The sequence below is a fragment of the Scleropages formosus genome, chromosome 7 (assembly GCF_900964775.1).
Source record: "Scleropages formosus chromosome 7, fSclFor1.1, whole genome shotgun sequence".
Classification (NCBI taxonomy): domain Eukaryota; kingdom Metazoa; phylum Chordata; class Actinopteri; order Osteoglossiformes; family Osteoglossidae; genus Scleropages; species Scleropages formosus.
In genome coordinates this window covers 27,094,234-27,119,507 of record NC_041812.1, presented here as the reverse complement: position 1 = coordinate 27,119,507, position 25,274 = coordinate 27,094,234, and the positions used below count along the sequence as shown (strand labels likewise).

Genomic DNA, 25,274 nt, shown 5'->3' with positions numbered 1-25,274 from the left:
TCATTACTCAGAGTGCACTGTGCTCCCGTTGCTTTTAACTTGCCTTGTGTCCTATAGCATGCAAATGATTATATCTCAGTGTCCCATAAGCGATTCATCAGCATGGAGCCAGGCTGGTAAAGCAGCCTGATGATTTTCAGGTTTAGCCTTGCACACTCGGAGCCACATTGTGGCATTAAACCCTAATTCGTTGGACCGGAAGCAGGGAACATCTCAACATCCTGGTGACAGGACAGCTTTTGAACAAGAAAAAGCTGCAGAGGTAGATCAGTATTTTTTAAAATTCATGTACAAAGTGGGTACAACTCCAGCCCCCATGGTGACTCAGAATCAAGAAATTCATAGTACCTCACAGATGTGCAGATTTATTATTTTTATTTCTCAGGCACTGAAGTTCCATGTCTATCTGCTGTGTATAACTCTTCAATCACACAAAATAGAGCTTGCAAAGCAAAATGTCTGGATGACATAACTCATTCTTGTCTAGTGGTTTCCCCCCCCCCCGATAAACTTCTTTAGGATTTATTTTAATCATGTACTGTATGTAAATCTGGAAGCTTATTGTCTCTTGTTCCTATTTGGAAGTTATACAAAGAGGCTTTATCTATGTCCCCACTATGTTCTGCAGTAAGTTTATTGAAGCTGGTGCTTGTTTTATTGGTGCAAAGAGATCAGCATTCTTCAGTGTAGAAAGTGCTTCCTGTTTCACATTGGCATGGTAACATGAGATTGCATTGAAATGGTTCAGAAGATGGTGGTGTGGTTAGTGGTGCTGACTTCCACTTGAAAGAATCAGGTTCAAGTCCCACCTTGCTGTGGTACCGTTGAACAAGGTACTAATTTGCTCCAATAAAAGTTACCCTGCTGTATAAATGGGACATGATGGGGCAGCAGGTAATACTGGAGCCTTGCAGCTGCTCGGTGGGTGTGGGTTTTCAGTCCAGCTCGAGGTGTTCTACCTGTGTTTGAACCCCACAGATTTATGATGAAGAAGGCACTGGCACACTACTCCTGTTTCCTCCCGAAACTTTGTATTTTATCCTCATTATCATGATAAGTTACAATGTTTTGCCCAAAGTCATTTTGGGAGAAAAGGGGGGGGGGGGGGAGTAAGTGCAAATCATGGCATAAAATTACAAGGAAGGACATTCTGGAGGCATTCATGAGGCTTAACTAAAGGCTTCTAAACAAATCTCCATAGAAGCATTGTGGATGTGAATTTGCTTACTTTTGCACTTTCTTGTGACAAGAGTCCCAGAAGAACTCTGCTTTTGTGTGACCCAACTGGTGTGGGATTTGAATTCAACATGTGCTGTTTGTGTATTAATGGGTGTTGGAGAATTTTATTAAGGTAAGTTTACCTATTTCTCTTGGGTCACTATGAGAGTCTTGGACATCTTGTAAAAAGGAGAGGGATTGGTTTGTTTCTTCCCAGTCTATTGTTCCTCATAATTCTCCCTCTGTGCTTCTTTCAGGTGTAATGTCGTGGGATTTCTGCCGTCCCAAGTGATGCTGTAATATGTCATCTCTCCCTCCAATAATGCCTCCGATGCTGGGCTGGGCTGGGTTGAGCATGGAGATGAAGTTGCATTTTCCTTGAGATTCCTCTCTTCTCACCTCAGCAAGAACAACTTAAAATTTCACTGGATTGATGTATGTTTCCAAGACCTGTTTGACCCTTTGTGAATAAGGAATCCTGTCCACAAGAAACAAGACATGGCAATCTTATGTTGTTCTGGTTCTTGCAGTACTTTCTACTTATCCTTTACTCACAGGTGGGTAAAACGGTATATTTTGTCAATATTTTTATAAGGGAATTTTAGATTAACAAAATCAAATGGAGATTTGGGGCAGCACAATGTAGATACTACTACTTTGAAGAATTCAACATATTTCAAGATTTGCTACAAAGTAAAGAATCAGTGAGATGCCTGTTAATATCTGTGTCCAAGATGGGATCTTCACCCCAATTTACCAAAGAGTTGCCAATTATTAGCTGCCAGAGAAACAACTTGCAACCCGACAATCTCCATCTGCTCTGCTGTAACTTTTTAACCTAGGAAGTTCAAACCTGAATGTCAATTAAGCTTGAAAATACTAAAATTAAATGTTCAAAGCCTTTAGTGAAATATTGGAAAGGAAAAAGGTTAGTGAAAAAGTTTATATGCCATCATTTACTGGAAATGGAAAATTTTTCTGTTTGATAAAAGATAATGCATTGCACACTCTTTCACATCAGAGAAAAAAGTCCTGTTTGTCATTGTGTTGTACATGAAAACAGTTGGTGTGGAAATTCAGTGTTAATGGGCCATCCAAGAATTTAGGGGGAGGGGGGGAATTAAAAGCCAATAGAAAAAACATTAACTATTCTGTGGTTCCTCTCACTCACTTTCGATAACTGTTCGTACCATGCAGAGTCCGGTCAGGACCGGAGTTTGTCCCATAATCACTGATCACAAGGTTAATGGGATGCACCCTGGATGGGACGTTAGTCTATTGCAGGATATCTATTGTTTATGTTTGTGCCAAATTAGGACTTGATGAAATTAACCTTTCTCCAATAAAAGTGATACACATTTCACCTCTAGCATACTGAAATGGGCTGCCTATCTCCTATTAAAAGCAACTCTGACTTTTCAGACATTTAATACTCCAAAGGGTTTGTTTCTAAGCCAAGACCACACACCACATTACTAGCTGTCAATAAAGAATCAGCTTCCATTGTCAGAAATTGTGCTGCTGTTTTCTAGCAGAAAAGAAGGACTCTCTGCACTGTGACTCCGCTCTGACTCTTGTCATCTTTCCTCTTAGCTCTGACTTCGTAATTCAGATCTGTGGAAAAAACATAATCTGTTGAAAAATGCACTTCGCTAAATGATCCGGCCCCAATTTTGGCAGTCTAGCACCGGCTTGCAGCAGGTTTCTCTCAAATTAATTGCTTAATTAATTAAATCAAGCTACCGAGAGATAAGACGAGGGTTATAACCCCTCATTGTTGACTGTGCAGCGGAAACAGTTGCCTGAGACAGCACCTTGAAAATTGAAAAATCAATGTACCAAGGCAAGAGGACCAAGTAGTGAAGCCACTTTAATTGGGAGGGCTGTCGTGTTTAGTGCTGCCATTTCAAATCTAATTCTCTTCCACTCTGTGGATACACTGGTTTGCTGTGACAAAAAAACGCCTTAGAGGTGAATTTGGTCCTTTTAATATGCACATGCTTTCATTTTTAATTTTGAGCTCCTGCTGTTTTGTTTTCATTAAAAATATGCTTAGCCTGTCAGTGTACGATGCCACTCAAAAGTCTGAGCACAGAAGCTTTAAAACAGACTTGCCTCAGCTAAACCCACACAAACTTGTTTCAGGAATGCAAGTTAGTCTTGCTGACAGATGAATCAAAAATATTTGGGTTCAACTCTACAGTATTTGTGACTCGGTGGTTCCCACTGTCCAGCATAGATGGGGCAGTGTCATGGTCTGGGGTTGCTTTGTTGTCATATAGTTGATTATCTTTAGCAGGTCCATGGGATCACAGCCAGCATGGCTATCATAGCACACTTCAGAGACATTCTTCAACAATCTGTTCAGAACACTGGTTTGGTAGTGAAAGGTGTTCAAAACTCTCTGGCAAATAAGGAAAGTGAAGGACAACTCAGCCAATGACCTAGACATAAAAGAATTATGAGGAAAAAACTAGTTTCAGCAGTTTCAGTTTTTTTTTTTTTAAACAGTGTTGCTTCAAAGTATGTGAACCCCCATGTCCATTAGATTTACCACAAAATGGTTAGTTAATGAGAAGCAGTCTTTATGTGACACAGGTGTGTAATGACCAATTCTTATGTTGCTTTAGAGGAAATCATGTGTGCAGCAGAAACATGGAAGTTGTGCAGATGCAGGAATAAGTGAACCCCATGCTGCATTAGTTAAACCAGGTAGGTAAGTGGAATCAGGTGTGTAAATCATAATCATTTATTCATTTTATGGGTTTATTTTAAGATTTACATTTTATGTTTAATGTACGAGTGTATACAAGAATTATGACCATTCCTATACGGTTCACATACTTTCAAGCAGCACTGGATATGGCTTTGCTGTGTGCGGACTGTAACAATCATTGAGAGTTTTTGTTCCAGTCTGTTTGAAACAGAAAATATTGATGATGTGCCAAAGGTAAAAATTACCATGAAATTTTATAAGGGGGTGAGTAAGCACAGCCTGTGTATCTGAAATTTTGAACTAATTTAACGGAGGGGATGCAGCTCAGTATCTCACAGCCAGCAGAGCGTAGAGCTCAAATTAAAACACATCAAATAGCTGGTCCTTGCCAGCGGTTTGCTGCCGCGTCCGCAGTCTGCTAGCGAAGCGTTGCCAAGTGCTGCTCCGGGGAGCGGTCCGCGAACATGATTTCACATGTCGGGTGTTTTCCGTGTTTGGCGGGCAAGGCACATTGCCATAATAGTGTTTTGTTGTTGTGCGTGTCTCCAAGTGGCTTCGGCACAATATCCTGCATACCCAATGTGGCCTGGCTGTTTCTTCCACCCGGCAGCCGGTGTTCTTTATCCACTGCATCTGTCACTTCTCACGTTCCCCTGCCCAACTCGCTTACTTGTTTGAAACATCTGCTTTACTTTGAAATGGTGTGTTTCTCACAGTCAGCAAAGTAAGTGCTTATTTGTATTCTGAGGCAAATTCTCATGGCTACAGTACAATTGTGTTCTTTATCTGCTGCTAACAGCTGGTAGCGTAGTTGTTAGAGTGCTGACCTCTGGCTCCAAAGGTTGCAGGTTTGATCCCCACCTTCAGCTGTAGTACCCTTGAGCAATGTACTTACCCTAAATTGTTCCAGTAAAATTAAAATTACCCAGCTGTATAAATGGGTAAATAACTGTAACCTTAACATAAGTTGCTTTGGAGAAAAGTGTCAGGTAAAAGTATACTCCTGGAGCATTATTTTAATAGTGTTGTAATTTTAAATGTGTACTCTACTTCTGGGTTTCTTATTCCTGTTATTGTAAGACCATCTCTCATAGAAAAGGTCTTCTACAAAGTGGGATATTTTGATTTCCGGCAGGGGTCTCCTTTTGCTATTTAATATGAAATGCGGTGTTGCTTACATTGCTGAACTGCTGATGAATGGCTACTGCTGGTGTAACTGTTAAATTAAAATAAAAAAAAAAAAAGTTCACCTTAGGTCACTTGTTTATCCACAGAGTTAGCAGCCATTATGCAAAGCATTTCAACACATTGAAGTAGTAGTTATTTTAAGGTATGTTGCATCATTCATCCCTTGCAAAAGTTCTGACATTATACATGACTGGATGGCTTGAATTTGATGTGAACTAACTACAACTTCACTTATTTATTTATTCCTCCCCTCCAAATTCAGATTAGGCTCTGTGGGTGTGTTGAAGTCATCGGCCAGATGTTAGATTCATTTCCCTGAGGAATTGTGTTGCACCGTGTTCCATAGTCCTGTTATTGTCAGAATAGGCTGATCAGTTTAGCCCTAGTAACAGGCCCTAGTAACAGGTAAGTCATCGCTTAACCAAGACGAATATGGGGGAATTGCTGATGATGTTGACCATGCTTGCTATACTGTGTTGTTTGGGAAGTCTCATGTTACCATTTGGGCAAGAATGATAAGGACACAGCAGCTGAGCCTCCCTTCCGTATGTTCTGCGGTGGCATTAATAAGACGGGGCCAAGACGGCTGGGAACGCTGAGACGGCTCCTGTGTTTACATTGTACTGCAGCCTCAGTACAGTCCAGCGCTGCCAATTTAAGCTCACAGCAACTTAAGGAAGCTGAGCGAGGCTCCCGTTGGGAGCATTTGCTTTTTGCCAGAGAGACAGGGCCGAAAAATCGGAACCTTTACGTTTGAAAGGTTAATGAGAATGTCGAGGTTGCATTGCGCAAAATTGAATTCAGCTCTGCCGGCCTGATACCAGAAAATTAGACAGCTATTTTTGTTTTCCTTTCCTGCTTCCTTCCATGGCCAGGGCCCGGTTTTTGCTAATTAAAGTGTTCTGCTCCGTGGAGCTTCAGACTGGTCCAGGGGAGGCAGGGATCTGTCTCATTTCCACCGTCTAACACATCTACCATAATTGCTTTTGTTTACAGTGAAATGGCCCCTGGTCAGGCACTTAAGTGCCGGGACAATAATGGTACTCGGATTTTTCGGGGCCTCTTTGGAGATCTGCAGCAAACGTGGCCCTGACTTCCTCAAACCAGACTACCTTGTCTGTGCTTATCCTGTTGGGCTGGAATTCGGCTTTTTCACTGTGTGCCAACATTACCCTCCTTTACTATGCTTGGGGAGTGGGGGGAGCTTGTCATGTGGTACAATTTACGTGGTATTTGTTGAGACATGAAGGTGTTGGTCAGGTGCAGCCAACAACACATTCTTTCAGATGGAGTAAATGTGACAACAGTTTTGTCCTGCAGAGGGAAATGTAGAAAAAAAATCACGTCAACTTGTACGAAGTTCTCTCCCATATTCGGTGCATAAATTTACTATGAAAAACAGGGACATTTCTTAGCCTACAGGGGCCAGCCTTGTGGAAGATTACGTAGAGCGAGGTACAGAAATAGGACACAGGGAACATCGGGCAAAGAATAGAACAGGAGAGTTAAGCAAGTTTGTAAGGTCATGATATAGTGTTGCAGAAAGGCCACTGTGCAATGTATCTTTCCACGCTCTGCGTTGTCAGCAGGCTCACGCTTTGCAAACTGTTCCACGCTTGCTGAAAATGAAGGCAAAAGCAGCTATGACCACGTCGGAACACCTTGCATGTGACCTGTAGAAGTTAGATGTTCCAGGATGAACGACCGTCCCGTCAGTGAAGACACTGCAAGTCTCCCGAAAACCAGCCGGAGAGCACATCTACTGCAGAGGACCTGAGCACCACCTTACACGAAGGGCTATGCTCAGTGGAAGAAGCACAATTCATCTTCATAAGACCAAAATGAATGAATGAATGAATGAATGTCTTGGGTATGTTTTCTGCATTATCATCAAAGTTGCTGTTATTATTTTTATTTTTCACTGTTAGTGTCTGTCCTCCCTATTCTGAGGGATTCCTTGTTTTGTATGTCTTCTCGTTATGCTTCTCCTTACATTTCAATTAATCACCTCCATTTGTTCGTATATTTGCATCTCCAGCCTCAGGCCTCAAAATTCAGCTTTGCTATGGATTCGGCCTTTCCTGAAACTGGATTTACAGCCATCCTTGTACTCAGGGGTGTCTTGTTTCCAGGTCGGTCCTTTCTGCAGTTTGTGGCGTCAGATGTGCTGACTCCACAGTTTATTGACACACTGTTAAGATAAGTCAAATACGATTAATTTGAATTTGATTTTTGTCCCAGTAGTTAGATTGTGATTTTAGTTAATCTAAATAAGTCTTTATTGGCCACATTAATAAATGTTAATATTGAAATGTGTATTGTCTCCAAATCCAAGTCCTCGATGAATACGCCTTGCTATGAATGCTCCTAGTGAACTTGAGGAAGACTGGACTGAAAAGGATGAATGGGCTCTTGTAGTGGCTTGCAGTACAGGGCCAGCTCCAGCTCCCATGTTGTCGCTTTTTCAGCGTATTTGACATGATCTATAGCAGGATGGGCTGAGGAGGAAATATTGTTCTCGAGAGGGTATTGCAACATCTCGTTGCCACTTAAAAATGAAATGACCTTTTGTTCTTACAGCTCAGAGTAAAGGAGGGGAGATTTGAGGGGAAAGAAATAATTGATTTTTATCAATGCCAAGCAAAATAATTTGGTGTGTTTTTTTTTTTTTTTTTTTTTTTTTTTTCTTTCTTTCTTTCATAATGCCACCCCTAGTTTGTGCTATTTTTGTTCCACTTCCTGTCCCCTCTACCGTCCTCTGATGGCCTTCTCCACTCTCGCCCATGTTGCCCATCATGCGTCTCCAGCAGCGATCCCGACCCTCTTGTATCGGATGTTGCTTGTCCGTCGTGTTTCTTTGTGTGATTTTCTGAAGCACCTAAGAAAAGCAGGAGTCAGTGAAGCTCGTAGGTCGCTGCTGTTTGTTTGTGTAATATCGTTATAACAAGAAAAACAAACAGCAGATCTGACCTCCTTAACGTCAAAGGTTTTTAACAGTACAGAGTTGTTCATTTTCATGTAATTAATAAGTGCTTGCACTCTTCGTTTAATCCGGCGCTCAAAGACATCTTTTCGTTATGACCACAGGCAGCAGTGTACCTGCATCCATTAAACCACATTTTCATGGTTCGCAGAGACAAGTGGCGCTGCTCTTCAACTGTTTCTCTTTCCAGCTCCGAGGCATCAAATGATGTAAAGTCTGAGATGGATTCAGCAGATGCAAGAATGTTACCGGGTGCAACAAAGTACGGAGAATGTAGGGCCCGACTGCATTTTTCCAAGGTTGGCCATGACGCACCTTCACTTTTCTTAAAAGTAATTCCGAGCAAATCCCTGTGAAACAGCAGAACTAACAGGATTATGGTAAATGAAATGAATTTATCAAAGCTGGAGGCAACTGCGGGGAGGTATCACTGCACAGTTATTTTAGGAAGTCTGAAAATGCATTTCCAAGTGTTTCTGCCACCACTGGGTGTTCAACACCTGAGAAGCCAAAGAAGCCACTGGCGAGCGATTTGGCTAAGTCCAAGGCGACCACGTGAGTTACCACATGAATTATCGGAGCTGCAAATAATTGTCTTGGTATGTGACGGTAGCATGAAAGCAGCTCTTTAAAACTGCAGTTCACTTCACTGATGGACGAGCGTGATTTTCATGCGTGATCTCGGTCAGCGTTGGCCAACGTGAACGCCATCAGCCGAACCAGTATAGTGACAGTGCAGAAATGCAATTTGCTGCTTCCTTCCTGTTTTGTGCTCGAAAGTCAGAGCGACTGTTGTGATATTTACCCAAAAAAAAAAGTAAATACTTTGTGTGTCTGTGCAGAGGGATTTGTGCACACTCCGAGGGCGCTGCAGAGAGCATTCTTCTGCCAAGCGCCTCTGCTTTTTCGTTTGCGGAGCAGCTCTAATTACAGCTCTGTTCGTGATGCAAACACGGCATTATCTCTGAGGATGAAGCACTAAAAAGACTAAACAGTCGGCCGGCGCTTCTTTGGCACAATCCATTTGTCCCCCATGACCAGAAAAAACACCGACATTGGAAAAGTACTAAGCTGTCACCAGTTTATATTTCTCATCCTCCACCTTTTTAGGACTCTCTCCTTGGCCGTGAGGCTTACCGGACACGGTTTTCCTGGTGTTATTGGCTCGCTTTTATCCACAGCCACTTTAAGCAAGGTGATTTTTTTTTTTTTTTTTTTTTTTTTTTTTTTTTTAAAATCATCTCTAAATGTCTTGCTTAAGGGTGCCTAACTAGCCTCCCGGGGCTTGAATGAGCAGCCTTCAGGATACGAATCCATGTCCTTAAATACCTCTGCTTGCTCAGGAGGAGCGAAACCCCAGCTGTCCTTCCATATGAGATCCACTTTGGAAATACCGTAGCACCGCTGACATGGGGAGACTAGCGGATCGCTTTAAGAAGTCACGTTCATTTTTAGTTGAGGTGAATGTGCAGTTGGGTCTCTGCTCTTGGAGTTGCTCGCAGTGCTCATGAATCCATGTTGTCAGTTTGCATCAGTGCTTCTGAAATTCTGAGAGGATTCGAGCAACCGCTAGAGAAGCCATCAGTTCTGTGGCTAATTGGTGCCAGAGATGTTAAAGGGCGACGTGATGATGTATGAATAAAATGTTTATGTATATTTCCCTGCATTTGATACAGTATCGAAATTTGTTAAATGATTGTATAAATATCACACAGCTCTCCTACCAGTTCATTTATATGACACAATTCACAAATGTTGCAATAGTGGGAGGCTGTAATTTCTCAGCTATTCATCGGGATTCTGTCCTTTGACCTTTTGTGAAGTTTGTGGTTTGTGATGATAGCTGATCTCTTTTTAATATTTTTTCCTTTTTCTTTTCCATGACATCCCAATCAATCCTGTGCTATCTTGTTTTGTGGCCCTTATAATAATGATAATGATGAAAGTAATTTGGAGAGAGGGCTTTTTTTTTCTTTTTTTCCCCTGCTAATGCAGATTAACATATTGGAGCGCAATGATGATTATTTATTGTGATAGCCAGACCCAGCAAATGACTGTCACCTAGGAATCGGAAATGGAAAAACCAAACTCCGTGTCATTTCAGATAAAGGTGATGGATGACAAGGCCACACGATTTGCTAAAAATCTCACCAAAGCACATTCAAATGGAATTCAAATTCCATATTCCATGAGAATGCATTGATTATTACCTCACCCTAACAATATAATGGAAAATGAGTAATAGATATACTAGTGTATTTTTGGTTGCATTTTGACTGATTCTGTGTCAGAACCACTGGTTCATTTAGAGGGCTCAGTGTGCTTATTTGTTTTGTGTTAATAAATAGTGTTTGTATGGAGATAACGGAATTCCAAAGACATTTACTGCATTGATGTTTCCACGGGATACCTTACTTCTGTGCTTATTATTTGTACAGGAAGCGTGCACCGTTGTTGACAAGAAAGGAAATGCATCCTAAGTGAAGGGTGCTAGTTTCGGGCAAGTGCCCTAGTTCTGCTGTGCAGATTAACCTTGCCTCTCTGTCTTTTGATGATGCTGTAACCAGATTGGCATAATGATTTGCACCCATTTCTCGAGAGGAGATCACAGAGCTGATTTACACATCATACGCTGCCTTCTCTGTCATCTGAGCAAAAAAGCACATAGGCTGAACAGGAGACTTTCCATGAAAGGAAAATGGGCAAACAGAAAAGTTTTTTTTTTTTTTATAATTTATTTATTTATTTATTTTTTTAATGGGGCCTAACCTAAATTCCAAGAGCAATAGTTATGTTGAGTAAGTTGAGTAGAGAGATGCTTTTGCCCAGCAGGGCAGATGAAAGGCAGTGTGAGGAGGACCAGGGACTCTCCTCTTGGCAGCAGTGTGTGTGGTACTGTAAGGTTAAAATCAACCAGGTGGGCTTTTGGAAGAACATCGAGGTTGATTAGTCTTTCGAGATTTATTTCAGTCACGAATATATATTTTACAGCGAGAGCTGGGATGCAGTTGATGAACAAAAAAGTATAATTATATTCTTTGCTTGGTTTATAACCTGCATGAGGGCATCTGCCACAGAGCTCCTGTGAAATGAAACCCAAAGCTATTACTGTGAGCCAAAATCATGCACCTTCAGTAACTATAATGGAATCTAAATGCTTTCAGCCAATTATACACCCAAAATCCAACCAGGAAATAACATTCTGGACAAAAATGATACCTGAGGCTGATGAAGTCTTTTCAATAAGTAAATCCATCCAGAATTATCCATGTGTACATTTTGTAATAACAACAGTAACAAAAGTAACATCTGTTATTTTATTTGCTGAAGAAAGTTAGGGAAAATGATTAAAAATTAATTTTGTTAAGGGGACGGTAGTAGTGAACTGGGATTGCCTCCTTTAATTGCATGCCTGGTGACTGAGGGCTTTAGCATGTGGAAGGAAAGTATTAGGCCAAATGGGCTTTGTTAATTACAGACATCTTTACTACACCAGGATACACGTTCCCCTGCTGACTCTCATGGCATAAATATTTGACTAATCATTTACTGAAGAACACTCCTGCTGCAAGTCTACCAAAATGCTAACATCTTCCAAACCGTGTGTTTGCCTGGTTATTTTTCTGCTATTTCCACTGAAGGTCAATTAGGGTAGGAATTGACACTTATTTTCCAATTTGTGTGTGTGTTGATTAATTATACATTTTTTCACAGTGGTCTTTGCTCTGTGATTTTATTTTTGGGTGTCATCTGTGGTTACTGAGGCAGATGACATATGATATATTTTGGTTGACCTCCCACATTTAATAAGAGTGTTGTTTTCCTGTTCAGCTGATGCTTTTATTCAGAGCAGTTTACATAATAGGCCCATACCAACCAACTGGGCTTACTCTAGGGTTAAGTAGCTACTCTTCTGTTAGTTAGTAATTAATTTTGCTGGCACTCGCCACCGAAGCAACTTAGTGTTTTTAAACTGAACTACTCAATGTTTTACCGATATATATATATATATATATATATATATATATATATATACACACACACGATTGGGAACTTTTTTTTTTTTTTTTTTTTAAACTTGAGCCATCCTGAGTTAGTACTACCACACATTGGGAAGCGCTATGGGGGGAGAGCAAGGGTGCCTACCATGGTGATTATAACCAGTCGATTACATGCTGCCAAAAGTTTTCTGTTCTTGAGATTACACTCAGTCTTAAGACTGTTGTTCAGGCATGAGTTTCAGGTTTGGTTGAGATTAGCACAAAATTTCAGGCCTGGAGAAACTCTCTACAATGAAGTAATTGGATATTTTTTACTGGACAAAGTTAGCAAGTGTTTCTCTTAAGGGGGCTATAGAAGCTGTCATTCCAAAACTACTTGAAACAACAGTTTTGGTCACAAATATTTTCAGGACGTTTCATAGGAAAATCCATCCATCCATTCATCCATCAGTAACTGTGTGTTCAATTCATAGTTGCGATGGTCTGGAGTCTATCCGAGAAGCATGGGATATTAATCAATGAACACCATGGATGGGATACCAGTCCATGCCCAGGGCAGTCAAACCCACACATTCATTCACTTGCACACGACTGCAGTCTTTGGACCGTGGGGGAAAATTAGAGGACTTGGGAAAAGAACCAGCTGTTAACTGGTGGAACACCAATGTGGTCTGGACATTAAGGGAGAACAAAACTTGGGCATGGTCTAAAGTAAAAAGGGTCTGATGGAGGAAAGAGTCCAAATAAAGTGATATGTAAAACTTCCAGTTAAAGTTATTCTGAGAGTTCTGCCACCGATCCTTCACTCCTCTGATGTCACAGAAGTCCCTTACACTCACCCATCCTTACAGCTTTAACACACACACACGCACGCACGCACACTAAGGAGAGCAAAGATCAATAAGGGTCCTCCACCATCACTGTGAAGACATGTCTCCTTGAGCTCTCTGGCCATTAAATCAAAGGCCATACTCTTTGCACACTGTATTTCAGCAATAGTCTGAAGTCATTAAAGCTTCACTTACTATCATTTAATGCAGTCCCAACTGTTAATGGGCTCACAGAGCTGGAGCATGGACCAAGGCAACACTTGTGGGGTAGTCATGTTCACTTCCCGAATACTTCAAGAAATACCATAAAGTACATTTACATTTATTCATTTAGCAGATGCTTTTCTACAAAGCAATGCACATCTCAGGGAAAATACAGATTTGTGCATTACATTAGGAGAAAGAGACACAGTTGCAGACGTGATTCTTAAGCAAACCAAGTTTACTTTCCAATTGATGCATCGATGTTCATCGTCGAATAGGTGCATAAAATGCAGGATAGATGAATCCTGATAGCCTTCCTGCAATTTTAAAAACAAAAATTTTAAGAAGGTAAACAAACATTCACATACAATATAGGAGCAGCAGCTGTGTAAAGGGTTATCTGGGGATGATCATAACGTTACGGGCATGAACATTTACACCATACATGAGCTGGAGAGATCTTTGGTGAAATGAGTCCAGAAAAGGTGAATTTTCAGACCCTTCTTGAATGGACACAGAGTTTCAGCAGTTCTGAGTGAGAGGGGGAGGTCATTCCACCACAACGGAGCCAGAGCTGAGAACCTACGCGCTTTACCTTTCGTGTGTGGGGCCACTAAGCGAACAGAAATACACGAGCGAAGGGGTCTGGCTGGGGTGTAGCGATTGATGAAGCTATAATAGCTGGGAGCAGTTCTGTTGATGTATTTGTAGACAAAAACCAGGGTCTTGAATTTGATTCAGGCAGCTATAGGAAGCCAGTGCAGAGAGATGAGTAGAGGAGATACATGGGAACACTTTGGCAAGTCAAACACAACTCGTGCAGTAGCGTTCTGTATCAGCTGCAGAGGTTTGATGGCAGTAGCAGGAAGACCACACAGGAGAGAGTTGCAGTAGTCCAGACAGGAAGTCACCATGGCCTGGACAAGTAGTTGGGCGGAGTCAGTTGTGAGGTAAGGACAGATCCTGCAGATGTTATGCAGGATTTATCTGCAGGTCCGGGTTGTGGCTTCGATGTGCTGAGTGAAAGACAGAATCGAGTCAATCGTCACTCCTAGACTCTTAGTCAAGGAGGTAGGCAAAATGAGTGCGTTGTCCAGTTTGATCGATAGATCGTGACAGGAGGACAGGCCAGGTGGGAGGTGAAGAATCTCTGATTATGACATTTTGTCATAGTGATTGTGTTGAGGCATGTTGCATTGGATTCGTTAACCTAAGCACATGTAGCCAGATGTCTTTTTTGTTGGATGCTCTACCCTGGGCTGAATAAAGCTGCTCCACTTGCAGTACATACTGAGTCCATTTACATAGAGTTTCTGCTTCTGCACTTTGCTGTGTAACCTGCAAATTGTATTGCGCCATGGAACTGCTAAATGCATTAAAATGTATGCTTTATCTGCAGGAACCTGGTAAGATGCAAGAAGAGGCCACATCTGTGCCATATGTCCAACAGGCCATCTTTGTCAGACTCTGATGTCGGCGCTTGTCTCCTGCACGTAGAAACTCTGCTTAGTGCCGTTAGTACACTAGGAGATGGTTTTGATCTCTGATCTTAAGGCCCCATTATACTACAATCCATTTGTCCCAGAATGACTCATTTTGGGTATCATTAGCAAATACTTTTCAGCTCTTTTAAGGGATTAGGCTAATTAGTTGTTACAAGACCAAAGCACCCAAAGCGACTGGAGACTTATTTCAACAGCGCTCGCGATCCATTGCCCGCTTGCAGCCAGTGCAGTCTGGGACATTGGCAATCCACACGACGCCCCTGCGCTGCAACCGAAGTCCGACAGTTAATAAACTCCACAGAAATAGATTAGCGATATGTCACACTAAGCCCTGAGCAGAAATCTGCGGAATGGGCAAGACTCCTGATTCTAAAAGAAATAAAAGAGATAATCAGAAAAAACCCCAAAGCCAGGTGTGTCTGGTTTTTTCTCTCTTTTTAATGGATCACAATTTACCCACCTATAGTGCAGAGCTGGATATTTACGGGTGCAGTCCAAGAAAAGTAGCACTGCCTTGCTTGGTGTACAGCCAAAGGAACCCCCCCGGGGTGTGATCTTCCAGCCTTCAGAGGGTGGTGGACCTCTCTGAGCTGTAGAGCAGCTGCAGCCTCTACAGGGGGTGACTCAGGTAAATGCTTGTTGTAGGTGGCTCTTACCTGCGTGCGACGTGTGTTTCATTTGTGTGTCACGTTTCGGTCAAACATCTTGTCTTGAATAAACACAGAAACCTTTTCAGAAGATTTCAGGAATCACTGTCAGAGGGTTCGAGTTAGACAAGTGCAAAAGCACCTTTAGTTAACCAAAATATAATGTTATGGTGCATACAGTGTATGATTTTTGGTTTCAGAAATTTCGGCTGCCCGCTAATGCAAATTTCACAGTGTGTTACTGTTCGTACATGTGTGGTCTGTCTGAAGTTGGGGTGTCATGACCATTTTGTTGGCACGGGGTAAGATTTGTGAGAAATTGTCACAGTTCGCTGCTAGCCATGATAATCCCCCATAACGACCAGTTTTTTGAAAATCTGGTTTAAAAGACATATAGAACTCAAAGTACAAGTTGGTCTAACACCCTCTTCATAATACAAATTGCAATAATTTAATCATCTCTCATTTTTATGTGTAACAAAAGAGAAAAAAAAAAAAACTATAATTTGCTACTTCCATTGTACCTTTTAAATGCATTTTTCAGCTGGCTGTTTTTTTTCCTCCATTTTCTACATGATTAGTTACATAATTTATTTTTTTTTCAGAACAATATTTCTTTTATGTTTTGTGAAACAAATGATTTGGTTCACTAATGCTGCTTCATTATCAGATTTATCTTTTCTGAAAATTCTCCCCTGAATACCAGCTTTGCATGGTGTACCCTTGGAATGCCAGGAAATCAGTGCTCAGTTTTACAATGTGCTGTTGGCAGATACTCATTTGGGAGGTCAGCCAACATCATGGCAAAGTGCAGCACCAGGGTAGCCAACGTTACAGCCTTTGTGGAAGACGACATGTCATCCTTGGTCATGCTTGTTGGCCGGGCCTTATGCACACCCTAACCCTGAGTTTGACGAACATTTTGGCACCGATTGCTGACGTTGCTGTTTCCGCAGTGTCTTGGAACTGTTGTTTTTGACCTTCACGCTCAAAAAATGTCACCCGCTGCTGCCAATAAACATATTTTATCACTGTTAGACGAGAGCCTAAACCCATTTCGCCTGCACAGTGGCCCACCTAAAAATGGCCTTTCCACACCGCATCTTCCTGAGTCCCTCTTTAAAATTCCCCTGTGGGTTAAGGGCGTAACCTTAATTTGCATGGAGTCAGCAGAGGAGCATGCCACCTTTTCCTGACCTCTGTATAACTGGCACTGGAACTGGTACCGTTATCACCACTGGAACCCGTACAGCAGCTCCTGAATAGGAAGCTATTGCAGAGGAAAGAAGTAAGAGTAGTTGTAAGAAAGGTGCGAACGAGGTGCAGAGCGACGGGGGGGGGGGGGCGGTATCTCGGGGGCAGGGGGGTACATCAAAGAGCACTGCAGCAATCTGTTTCTCGTGAAAAACAAGACTCCCACGTAGTGGTAATCAAGGAAGCTCGCTTCAGCCTGCCAGGTTCTAATTGAGTCTCTTTCACACTTAAAGTCATTTTTACTATGTTTCTGTCAGAGATATATTTTATTCATGGATGGCTTTAAAGCCTCAAGCTATAGATTAAACCCTGATGTCTATTCACATGTTATTATTTTCGTTGTTGGTTCACGGACAATGGAGGGTTGCATCTGTTAGAAAACCCAAAATATAAAAGAGCGACCTCATTATGGTTAATTAATGTCTGTCTTGTGGGGCACCGGAAATGTGCTATGAAAACGATTCCCGCTCCCTCTTGCCGTTTGCTCCGGCGAGGAGCCAGTTGGCAACGGAGCTGACATTTTCTCGGCCGTCAGACACATGCGCTGACAGACGGAGGGCGGGTCGGACCACCCGGCTCTGGCTGATCGAGTGTTGGAAGTGCGGCGCAGTCAAACGAGGACCTGAACGTGGCGCGGCGCGGGGCGGCCTGCTCGGCCCCTTGTCTTGTTAGCGCCACGTGTCTTTTCCCGTCAAAAGCTGCACAGCTCTCTCAAAGCAGCGTGCGGAAAAAGTCCCGACTGACAGAATTTTTCAGTAACGCCCTTTAATATTTCATCCGCAACACATCCCAGGACGCGCTCCTTGTTTCTTTCTCATGCATTAGGAATCGGAGCCTGCCCGCTTCATCGCGCTCATCTGCATACGAAGGGAGCTGAGCCGCTGAGCCGTTCACGCGCTTGTGATGGTGGTTTGACCGAGAACCGGACGAAGAGCCCGCTCTGATCGAAGGTCGGACTGGGACCGCTGCTGGCTCTTTAAGTACTTTTTGACACAGTTCCTGCTGAATTTTTTTAAAATCCCCCCTGCCCCCGACAGCCTTAATTCAAACTTTGTTGTATTTGTGAATTATCACAATGCACGGATGTAATTTCGAGAGTTGCCCAACAGGTCAACACTGAATGACTGCTTTGTTTATTTATGAACTTGTCCAATTTACGGGAGCTTCTGTTGCTCAGCACTATTTGGGCAAAGACGTAATAAGAACAAGGCCGGACTCCATCGTACTGAGGTCAGTTTCCATTTTCAGTTTTGATGAAAATAGGTTTTTTTTATTATTATTATTTTCACCTCTTTTTTTATTATTTTTACCACCTCACCACCCCTCCCCCTTTGTCACTTTGTTTTGTGTAGTTTGTATGAGAACTCCGAGAAGTGATCGTGGCGACATCGGCGAATGCCAGATTCTGTCACAAACCTTAAGCCACGTGTATTTTAAAGTCTGCATCACAAACCAGTGATCAGTGAAAAAATTCTGAGGCTGCTGCTGCTGCATGGGAAATGACACAGATGGGATTTTCACATCCGCAAAAGACAGCAGGTGTAATGTGCGTCCTGTTGAGGATTTCTCCTGTTGGAGAGACGGGGAGACGAAGGACTTTACGCCAAGATTTCATTCAAGTGCTTAGGTCAAGCTTAAGAAATCCCTCACACACAGCTAGGAAGGCTTGGGTAAAACTTTAAAAAAAAAAAAAAAAGTGAATCATTCAGTTCTGCATCATTGTCATCTTAAATTTTAGTGCTGCAAATCTGCAAGAGCCCCGTTTCTAAACTGCCCGAATGCCTCCACACTCCAGTCACTCCTGCCTTTGCTGTTTGATGTTTCCCGGTTCTCAGTGTAAATGTGTGTCCATCGCCGTGTGTGCATGGCTGTTTTTTTCTTCGTATACAGACACAAGAACGCAAAATATTAGTAAGAATTTAATTAAAATATCTCATTTAAAAAAATAAGCACACTTTAATAACTTTCTGGTGCTCATTTAACTCTGTTCCACTGTGTTGATTCCTCTAAAACGCTACTAGCAATAATTTGACAGATGCAGTGACATTTCTGCAGTCAGCAGAATTCACAGCTGTGTCCAAAATCATTGCACCCCCTTGGAACGATGACTGCTTCCTGCTTCCGGTTGGGGGGAGGGTGAAGCCGTTTTGTTTCATTGATAATTGTCCATCTTTCAGGTCAGGACCATCTTCAATTCTCGGTAGCCTGTCCTCTTCCATCTCTTCTTGTTTTTACTCAAAATACAGAGACTCCTGGGAAGCTGCTGGTTGAGGCCATTATTACCCTTTTGTATGCTACTCAAGCATTGTGCCAAGTGCGCCTAACTTTTTCCACACTCTGTTTATGTCATTAAGCTGACTCTACCTTCAGAGCCTCTTCTCAGACTGTATAAAAATTCTTAGCGCAGTCAAGTCCTCCTCCTCCTCCTCATCATCATCATCATCATCATCACTATAGGACTTCAGATAAATCATTCTGAGCCAATGCTTTTTCTTAACCAAATCAGGAAAATATCACGCGTTGCCTTCACGTGTTATCAGCTTGGAGACTTGGCTTCTATTAGCAGCTGATTTAATCCATAAAAAGCTCTGGGAGCACCATAGAGCTAATGCACATTATTGCCTGGATGCAAGTCCCCGCTGACTTCACAACCCTACTTAGCTCCCTTCCCCAGTAACTGTCAGCTGCATTATATATTTCCTTATTATAAAACACTATCACAAACTTATATAATAAATTATATGAAACCCTACTATAAAAATCACTTGTGATTGAAATCCTTGAGCTTTTGTTCATCAAGGCTACCAAAAACCACAAATGCATCCTTTTTTTGTACCATTGATATATTCTGAAGCCCCATGCTGATGTTCGGTTTGAGTATAGGCCCTACTTTCTTGAAACCCCTTAGTACGTCGTACTTTTGTATCGTACATTGTACTGTACTTTTAATTGTCGGCTACTCCCTGTTAATGTCTGCACAGTCATCTACAAAAAAAGAGAGAAATAAAGGCAGACGTGCATTGGAGCTTTCCGGTTCAAGTTCCATTGCAGACTTTCCTGTTGCACCCTTGAGCATTGTGCTTAGCTGGACTTGTGAAGTGTCTCGTTGTGTAAATTTGTAGGCTTTCGGTAAGCAATAAATAATAAACAGCATCAACAAAGCTGAGCTGTCATAATCGGGGAACTGATTTGCTGAATGTCTTCCAGGTAAATTCCTGTGACCTGGTGCTTTCAGGGCCTGTACAGTAAGCTGTTGGGAAGGAGACAGGAGGAGCCAAGTGGGAAATGAGAAAAACATGAAGGAGCAACTTTGAACCACCATCCGGCCTTCCCTGTGTCCTCCAGAGCGGGAAGTTCTCCGCTTTTGAAGTGGGAACTAGGCACAGTGTGACTGGGCTCTCATTTGCACATCTTTGGCTGAATCTTTGTGGGGGTATGAAAAAGAAAACTAAAGGCTGCTCCTGTGGTGCTTGTGGTCCTCTATCCTGGAGAAATGTATTACAAATTAAATTTTCAAAATTAGGGAGACCAACAAGATATGGCAGGCAATGATTAAGACTTGCAGCTCAGAGAAATAGTCTCAGCAAGGCATTGTGTTTCTCTCTAATCGTGTTTTGAGAACACCCATCTTCTTGTTACATGTTACTTAATTGCACGTCTCTTCAATGCACATATTTCTCTATTTGTGTGCTTTCTGTCGATCATCTCCTCGCCAAGCTGGTGACTTTACATCTGTGTCAGTCCTTAGTGCAGAAATCAAAAAACTAAAAATAAAATGTCTTTCCCATTATTTCTAAATGGTATGTGACAGGAGCAATGATGACAAAGGTCTGTACAACTGCACCTGGACCGTGAAACCTACACATGTACTCAGGTTGGAAAATGGTCTTGGGAATAAAATGGAGTATGTTGAAAATGGGATGACAATGCACCATTTCCAGGTGTGGCCCAAGGTGGCTGTCTACCAGGCTTACATGTACCATGGACAGTTGTGGGTTAAAATCAGTCATAATCCATTCAGTTGTTGTCCTCCCGACTGTGGAGCTGTGAAGGGCTGCGGGGATGAGCCTTTCCACGTCAACGCTTCCCGAAGACCTTCACCGAATGCTCCCCAGCTGTGATGTGAGCCCAGTCAAGGATCACCTTGAAAACCGAGCTAATCCATTAACTGCAGTTTAGAGTCATCTATGCAAAACACACATTGCTGAGACCTCCCACAATCTGTTTTGCAAATTAGCAAGATAAATTAGCAATGGCTACCGGCATAATTGTGCCAAAGGAGCTGCAGGTTTTATTTAGACTAGAGCACCGAGGAGAAACCTGGGCCATCATTTGATTACTATGTGGAGTGTGTTGTTTCACTTTCAGACGTAACTTTCCCAGTGTCATCTCGGAGAAGATATAAATTTAGTTTTTGTCTCAGGGTGGTGCAGATGATGTGGCGCTGGATGAGCACTATGTTCCTGAGCGAGTTCCTTATTTCAGCAGACATCCAGCTGTTTAAATGGTGAAGTGTAAAATTGCAGGCTATGTAAATTGCTCAGAATAAGTACCTCTACTGAATTAACATGATCTGGAATACCGTAAAATATTAAGATAGCTGCAAGATTTCGTGGTTAGGTCACAATGAATATTGTCTTCATCTTCAGGCGGCACGTCAAGTTTTTGCTCTTCGCCTCTTCAATACCGCAAAGTGAAACGATGTCAAATGAATCGTATGCTTTTGGATCGGGGCCCACGCCTGACGGTCCTAGGTGAGAAGACCACATAGTGAGGCTCTTCCCGAAAGTATCCCTTCTACCATCTCAATGGGTGCCATACCGCAGCTGGAGAGCCAAAACCATGAATGTAGTACCAAGAAGCTGACGAAAAAAGTCTGTATAGCTCGCTGGAAGTGCCACTCTTCCATCCCATCCTTCATTTCCATCAGTTGCTTGTCCAATGCAGGGTTGTGGTGCTCTGGAGCTTAACCCAGAACCATGCGTACAAAGTCCTCACTGACTGAACTAAATTCAAACCCGCATTCGAATCTAAACCCACTGATCGGGAAACTGCGTTACTGTCACTGACTGCGCCAGCATAGCTGCCATGTCACTTCCACAGCTTACATGTATTATTATTCCTCATGTTGTAATGATATTTTGGGGTTAGGGAACCCACGAGGGCAAGTTGAGGAGGATTTCATGTAATGTTGCCTCTATAAAGTGGATGCTTTTGCCTTTCCCTACGTAAAACATCAGTCAGATATGTTTTAGCTTCTCCCTTGTTTTGCTCTTTGAGATTTTCTGCTCCCAGTCTGACATCTCGGTGTGTCACACATTCACTCTGGAAAGCAATTCTGTTAATGATCAAAAACATATTTAAGCCTTTTATAGGTGCCGGTGCTGTTATAACGTATACCCATATAATTAGTATGGCTATACTGGTTCATGGGCAAAAAAAAATGGCATGTGCTAATAAATAGAGCTATGATGGAGCCAAACAGTGTCGTACACTGTTATAAAATTAATAATATCTTGGATTTCATCACTCTTAAATTGCAGATGGTTAACTCAATTTACTGCAAGGAATTTACGGCTGACACACCTGAAAAAAAGCACAGAAGAAGGTGAAAGGAAGCGCTTACCAAAACTTTCAAGGTTACCTACTCTAATTACAAGTATTAATTTAGCTGATGTTTTTCTCCAAAGTGACTTACAATGTTAAATTACTCACACCATTTATAGAGCTGGGTAATTTTACTGGAGGCATTTTTTAGGGTAAGTACTTTGCTCATCAATACTACACCCAGAGGTGAGATCCAAACCTGCAACCTTTGGATCCAAAGGCAGTAGTTCTAACTACTACACTACCAGCTGCCTCTTTAGTTGACAAAGAAATGGAACCATTGCCCCTTAACATCAAGCAGCAGTTTAGAAAAGAAAAGCTTTTTCTTGAAAAATGTTTTCTTAAGCATCTTTGGCTTAGAGGGACTATGGTGGCACAGCAGGTTTGGCCTCTGCCTGCTCTCAGGTGGGTCAGGGGTTCAAGTCCTGGTGGGGGTGCCTTGTGATGGACTGGCATTCCCTCCTGGGTGTGTGCCATGTGTTGCCAGGTTAGGCTCTAGTTTGCCACAACCCTGCTTGAGCCAAGCTCTCTGTGTATGTTATTAATGATGTATTCTTTCTTCAGTAAAGCATTTGAACTTGTGAAAGATAAGGAAGCTGATGGTGAAAATCAGTCCAATTTAATTCTAAATTCCTGTGAAAGTGTTCTGATGTTATTTAAATGAATAAGTGTATTTGGCCCTAATATATCCAGCATGAAGAGCTCTTCTACTCCTCTACTCTGCTCTTCTCTATACCAAAGTAAGTGCTGCTTTGTAGATGTGTTGTGTTTGTTGTTTTAAATCTTCCGGTGGTACAACCTCTGGTGAGACAACAGCACTTTAACCAAGTCTCTGGAAATTAAAGGCAGAAAGAAAAACGTTATATAAAGCAGAATGTGCACAAATTTAAATGTGGAAGTGAAACGGAAGCATTTATTTCAGTGGAAAATACATAAAACTATGTTTTTCCAGCAGACAATCTCCTGGTTACTGAGTAGCTTTCACTGGCCTGCCAGTGCAGGGTTGTGGGTTTGAATCTGGTACCACTCCTGTCTATCTAGGGTATCTTTGTTCTTCCTTGTTTTACCTGTTTTCTCCAAGTTTCTTGTCTTCCTCTCACAAGTAAATGGCATGTGGTTCGAACACACTGGTGACTCTGACGGTATGCCTTGAAATTGATCAGCATCCTATGCTGTGCTGCTCCAGCTACATAACTGGCACAAGTCGGTCGTGGAACGGAAATTCTCTGAAAGTGCAGAAATATCTCATTGAAATTGCAGATACTGCTGGTGTCTCGCGACTCCTGTGTCTTCGTATGTTCTCTCCAGGCTCACGTGGTTTTCCTCTGAAATGCTCTGGTTGCCTCCCATGGTCCAAAGATGTTTCAGATTAATTGGTGGTTAAATTGCCCTTCATGTGTGAAAATGTGCATGACTGTTTGTGTGTAGCTACCCTGCCATCAACTGGTATCCTGCCTCACTCCCTTTGTTTTTGGGATAGGCTCCATACCACTGCTACCCTGCACTGGAAAAGCAGCTATTGATAGTGAATGATCCCAAACGGATGAAGCCAAAGGCCACCCCTGCGGTGTGGTCGCAGACTATGGCAACTGAGCCACATGAATGGCTATCATCTAGCCTCATCGGGGCACATGTTTTGTCAGGTTCGAGGAAGTATGATGCTGACAATCATAAGGTTAGATATACCTCGGATGAGCATGTCTCACCTCCACGGGCCTGTTGACTTGCTTGTAATTCCAACATTTCTAAGCTTGTTTAACTGAGGCAAAAGAAATCAATTAATTATGGAAGTGATTGAAAGTGTTTCATTGTGTAATTAAAAAAGTCAAATTGAAATGATGAAAATTTGATTTACAATATTGGTGTCTTGGTGTGAGGTTATTAAAAATGATTACACGTTTTAGTAAAATGGCTGTGCGCTTCAGATGTAATAGAGAATCATTTGTAAATCGTTTCCTGCCGTTATTTTCATTATGCGCAAAGACAGGGTCTTTCTACTACAGACTTGAAAAGTTGTGGGAAAGAGTATTTATGCACTTATTTCAAAGTGTTCTGTAAGGAAAGCAAAGTAAATGCTTCATTAATTTGATTTTACAGAAATATGGAGTCTATTTCGGTGAGCGCGGTGCTCCATTCGTCATCTCCGAACAGTGATCAGTTGCCATTATCAGTCTTTGTTTGCGTCGCAGTGCCCAGTAGCCACTCGCTCTCCAGGCTCGACACTCAGCCATTAGCGCAAAAAGCTTCTGTCTACCAAGCACTTTCCTTCCATCAAACCACCAAAGCATTGTTCCTTTTAAGCCAGACACATTTTCTTCATTACACTCTCAAAATTTTCCCTTATTTCCAGTTGAGTGCCAAGGGGATATAATTTCATTTAAAAAAAAAAAAAAGAAAACAGAGAGTGAAACATATTTAAATTCATCCGACAAATTTATGCAAGCGTGCCGGAATCAGAGCCTTGATCACACCAGTGGTGGTCTGGTACGCATCTTCGTGTTTAGCAGGCTCTCGTACAGGCCTCTAGTCACGTTCACGTTCACTGTCAGTGATGCTCGCTGGGCCCTCCTCAAAGTCCTCACTCTTTTCCCGAATGTGTGCGCAAGACTCATGCTGGCTGTATTGGCTCTGGGGGGGATGGGGTGGGGTGGGTGGGGGTGCTGACCCTCCTTCCTCTCATCTGATGCAAATCGACCTGGCAGCAGAAATACCTTGCTTGATATGCAAATGTAAATGTTAAATTATAACTAGTGTGATCTGCATCCTCTTCCTGCTAATTGCTCTCCCTGTGGAGCCACGAAACGATATTAATGCAGGCTGACACGCAAACAGGGAGGGACAGTGGAGCTCGGGCACTTGGGCCTGCTGACGGGCGGACAGGCGAAACTCCCCCCTTGATGTCCGGAACGGTAGCGTAAGCGACAGCGAAATGAAATTTTATGCCCAAGCAGTGTTCTTTGTGCGGGGCAATGTTTCTGCTTTGAAAGTGTCAATACGCCTCTGAATGGCTGGACCGCACGCTTCGCCGGCCTTCGCCAACGAGGGCTCTTCAGCTCTTCAAGAGCAGTGCTCAGATTCACTGGGATTACAGGATAAATAATAATCAATGCTGTAACCCTTT

At 42.4% G+C, this 25,274-nt stretch overlaps 1 protein-coding gene across 3 annotated transcripts in view; it reads left to right on the top strand.

The window, feature by feature from the left end:
• LOC108926274 (CD276 antigen-like) overlaps positions 1–2,682 on the top strand; it is a 52,607-nt gene extending 49,925 nt beyond the window's left edge. For all 3 annotated transcript variants that reach the window (XM_018738864.2, XM_018738862.2, XM_018738865.2), the window contains one exon: positions 1,476–2,682. The gene's annotated coding sequence lies outside the window, so the exon portion shown is untranslated. The remainder of the gene's footprint in view (positions 1–1,475) is intronic.
• The last annotated feature ends 22,592 nt before the right edge of the window (positions 2,683–25,274 follow it).